The 4,770-nt window shown below is 47.8% G+C and overlaps 1 long non-coding RNA gene across 1 annotated transcript; it reads right to left on the reverse strand.

Annotated features, from left to right (window-relative positions):
• Positions 1-909: 909 nt before the first annotated feature.
• On the reverse strand, positions 910-4,078 carry LOC119292175. The gene is made up of 4 exons (XR_005142912.1): positions 3,758-4,078; positions 2,472-2,504; positions 2,059-2,146; positions 910-1,973 (listed from the first exon to the last, which is right to left on the reverse strand). It is a non-coding gene; the product is annotated as an uncharacterized LOC119292175 (long non-coding RNA).
• Between the last annotated feature and the right edge of the window lie 692 nt (positions 4,079-4,770).

The following is a 4,770-nucleotide window of genomic DNA, read 5'->3' on the forward strand; positions in this document are numbered from 1 at the left end:
AGCGGTTGACCACGAGATCTAGCCCTTTGACTTCCCACAGACGGGCTTCGACCAGTGGACCTCTCCACCCGGTTGTGTCAGGTCAGCCCAGAGGGACACATGGGAGCAACATCCGGGCCAAACCCACAGCTACATCCCCTCTGTGTAGACCCGACGCGTCCGTTTCTCCCCTCCTGGTGCTGGCGGCAGCGCCGTCCGTGAGGGGGCCATGCCTCGGACATGCGTGCCGGGAGTTTGCAACCGCCACAACACTTTCAGACTTGTGAGAAGCCGCGTACGCAAGATTGGCGGCATGCTAGCCCCCGGAGGCCGCCGGCCAAAGTCGTAGACATGCGAAGGGCAATCCGCGTAGAGGGAAGTGTTCGAATACTTCTCCATCACCAAAAATTATGAAAAATTACCATCATTCCTACATCACATGTGCCCACGTCGTGTAAAAAACTCATGATTTTATCGCAATCCGAGTATTTAATAATATTCACGCCGCACCGTTACCGCAGAGCGTCTACTACTGTGTCATCGCCGTCCGTAAGGGGGGCCACACCCCTGAGACGCGTGCCGTCTCTTTAGACATGCCACAACACCACCCCCATGTAGGAGGGCCTGGTAGGACGCTCCCACTACTAGGAAAAACATTACCAGTAGCGTGGGTTTTTTGCATACCAGTAGCGTGGGTTCCCGCGCTACAGCTACGGCGCTACAGCTATTTTTTAGCAGTAGCGCGTGTTTTACTCCACGCTATTGATAACCAGACATACCAGTAGCGCATGTGCCCTACGCTACTACTAGTTCACACCAGCGCTACTACTAATGGAATAGTGGTAGCACATATATGATACACCCACGCTACTAGTAACTAATTAGGATTTTAAAAAAATAAAAATCTACCTATCTCAGTTTAGACATACATTTCATAGAACTCACATACATGCATTTAATAATACATACATTTTGTGTGTACAGACAAACATACATATCTGATATAGCTAATTACTACACACATATATACACGCACACACAATATACGCACGCGTATAGGTCGTCGGCGTCGGCGCCTCCACAAGCCCGTGTTTGATGGTGTTGATGTCGGCGTCGGCGTTGTCGCCGCCCCCGCACCACCGTGATGATGTCGTCGTCGTCGCCGCCGCCACAGCACCGTGACGATGCCGTCGTCGTCGCCGCCGTCGCAGCACCGTGATGATGTCGTCGTAGTCGCCTCCGCAGCCCCATGTCGATTTCTTCTGCATTGCTTTGATCATCATCATCTTCTTCTTCATCAGAGTCTGAGGCTTCTGACTTAGTGAAGTGGACATGTTCACCATCAGTCTTGTGATTAAAATAACCAAATACAGTGAAGGGCACATATCCATGTTAATATTCAAACCACTATAACCCACCAGTCACCACAACGTAACTGATGCAGCATTTGCAACATAAGCAGATAGAATGAATCAAATTACAGAGGTAGATTGTAGCTTACATGTCAGCCAGGGAAACCATTCCAGAACCATGATATTTATCTATACGGAAGGACCTTGATGAAAGAAGACTTTTAGCAGCAAAATATTTCTCCAGGCTAAGATCATCTGGCTTGACACCCAATTCTCCAGAAGAAATGAGTGGCTCGGTATATCCAGTTGCTAGGACAAGTATTAAGGTCTAAGAACGATATGCTACTAAATGATTGATTTTGCTGTTGCTCATGGACATAGACAGGAGCAAGCACATGGCAGGGCCATGAACATACGCAAAGCATTGTTTTCAGCTCCACCGCTACATGTACAGTGGAAATCAAGATACTACCTACTTGCAGAACTGAATCTACCATGCACATACGGCAAGCTATAACTTCTTCAAAAAACAAGTAAAAGAAGAGCATCATAGTTTCCAACGTCACCTCCGCTGGTATCCGGGCACCTATGACGTGGGCGGCCGACTCATCCACTTGGGCTGCAGTGACGCCGTTTCGTGCACTAACAAAATACAAGCAGCCATGTATGTTTTGTTAGGCAAAAGAAGAATCCTAACTGAAGGATCAAGAAAAAAAACATGTGATACCTCTGTGCTGCCTTCAGTTTTAAACGACTGAGACCATCCTGATCCCTTCAGCAGTGGCCTGACCTGGCAAGAATTGCTTCAGCTTCACCTGATGTGCACATTGAAAAACAACAATCATAAGCCGAATATTTTCAAGCAACTAATAACAGTAGAAACGAGAATGGATCTTCATTTCTTCAAGTAATGAGGAAAAATACATGCAAGCAGAGCGAAATTAAGAACAAGTCCATGATAGCGTGTTTCAAAATAAGAAAAGTATAATGTTATATGCATGCTTTCAGAAACTAAGGATAGACAGCAGAATGTAGAGTAACAGGATTTCCTCAAATCATGCATGTAGCAGCATACAAGAAGTGTAGTGCTCTGTAGTGCAGAGCAGGGTGATAATACAGAGCAAAAGAGATGTCACATACCGTTTGCTTTGTTTGTGTTTTCCATGATAGCACCTGCCAGAAGAGAACAAAACAAAATCTGGAGTTAAATCTGTAGTTTATTGTACCAAACATGGTGTAATAGCTCAAACGGAGTTTGCCATACGAGTTTGGTGATTGGTCTGATGAAATCTAACACTATATGGGCAACATCATCAGTCCACTACTAGGAAAAACGCTATCAAGATTCTAACTAAACAAAAAGAAACCTAGTCCAACTGTGCATTCTTTTAGAAAAGGAGGATGACCCCCGTCCAATAGCGCATAGGCCTAGTGGAATTTTATTCAAAGACCAGACAAGAGCATCTTTCAGTTTACTACAATACTAGAAGCATTTAGCGCCCTTTGCCGCGCCGAAGAATGCTCTGCTTCCGTTCATGCCTTTAAGGTGTAGATAAGAATAGATGGCCTAATTTTGAGGAATTCCAATAGGATGGAATACTAAAACTGATAAACCGGACAGTTGAGCGAGACATAATGCAATGGATATCCAGACTTTAACATGCGCACCAAGAAGTGTATGGCAATTTTAAGATATTTATAAAGAAAACGCTGCATTCTAAAGAGAATGAGAGATCTCTGATAATGATATAAAATACAATATTTTATAAATTTAAGAAGATTGTCAGTGTTGCCAACTAACTAAAACAATTGTTCGATGCCTACCCATGTTTTAACATGTGAACCCTTGCATTCGATGCTGAAATTAAATGACTATTTTAGGGACACGGGAAAGACAAAGTACAGATATTAAAGAATCTGCATTAGTATAGCATTACTACATTCTTAACCAATTAACAAATTAGGAGGTACACGAGTACTATGAATTCTAACCTCCCACGTTTATACTATAATTTCATCTGCAACACTATTTCCTCCTTTGATCTTGAAGTATATTTTTCTCCTTCAGAAAGCAATTATGATTCCTTTGTTTGTTTGCAAGAGCAGACTAAATCTCTCAATTCACTGCGTATTCAATAGGTGAACTGCTATTGTTGATGTACAGTCTAATCTAAACATGACCGTCAGCACTTTTAGCTAATGATTTATCAAAAAATCAGCTAGAGATTAAACACTAATACCAAAGTATCAAATGAACAAATTCAGCACCCAGCTAGCACACACAGGTATCAAGCCTGTACACCACACACGCCAGCAGCAGCATATACGCAACGCAGCAGCAGCACACATCAAGCCGCAGGTGCAGACGCGACGCGGCACACAGGGCTGCAACCAGCACGGTCAAGAGAGGAGGAGGAGACAGTCACCATGCAGTTCACACCGAGGCGGAGCGACGGGAGCCCAGGCTTTTCGCGAAGGCGTGCTCCGTCGGGGGCCTTGGGGCGTTGGGCTCCGGTGGGTCCTCCTCCTCCAGCGGGAGCGCCAGGCTTGGGCTAGCCAGGCGCGCCGACGCCGAGCGCTGCTGCTGTTGCTCGGTGACGGCGAGGTCGGAGCGGGCGGCGGGAGGCGGGGGAGGGGGTTTCGCCGATCCGGCCGGAGGGGCGAGAGGGATCTGTGGCCGGCCGGCTGCAGCGGTCGGAGGGGGGCGCACGCGCTCGTGGATTGGGAGAGGAGGTGGAAGGAGGCCAGCAGTGTGGAGAGGATCTGGATCGGGGGTTGGGTGATTTTTTTTTGAGATAAACGGGAATGGGTGGACGGTGGAGTGGGACTGTTCGTGGAGTCGGAGTATACTAGTAGCGCGGTCGCCTCATATAACCGTCCACATAGTAGTAGCGTGGGTTTTAGAACCCGCGCTACTACTATGGTCTGTTCGCGGGGCACGGTCAGAGATATTTACCAGTAGCATGTTTTATTTGGCCACGCGCTACTAATAAGTAGCAATAGCACGGGGCAATATAGCGCGCTACTAGTAACCGTCTGTCTACAAGCTTTTTTCTAGTAGTGTCCAGTGGCATTGGTACCCCCAGGGGCCCCGTCCCGCCTAACCCTGGAGCAGTTGATCACGAGATCTAGCCCTTTGACTTTCCACGGACGGGCTTTGACTAGTGGACCTCTCCACCCGGTTGTGTCAGGTCAGCCCAGAGGGACACCTGGGAGCAACATCCGGGCCAAACCCACAGCTACATCCCCCCCGTGTAGACCCGATGCGTCCGTTTCCCCCCCTCCAGGTGCCGGCGGCGGCGCCGTCCATGAGGAGGGCCACGCCTCGAAGATGCGTGCCGCCTCTTCGGACATGCCTCAACACCACCCGGTTGTGGTAGGTCATCCCATAGAAACACTTGGGAGCAACGTCCCCTCCTTATAGACCCGATGCGGCTGT

This window comes from Triticum dicoccoides, chromosome 4B (assembly GCF_002162155.2).
Source record: "Triticum dicoccoides isolate Atlit2015 ecotype Zavitan chromosome 4B, WEW_v2.0, whole genome shotgun sequence".
Taxonomy (NCBI): domain Eukaryota; kingdom Viridiplantae; phylum Streptophyta; class Magnoliopsida; order Poales; family Poaceae; genus Triticum; species Triticum dicoccoides.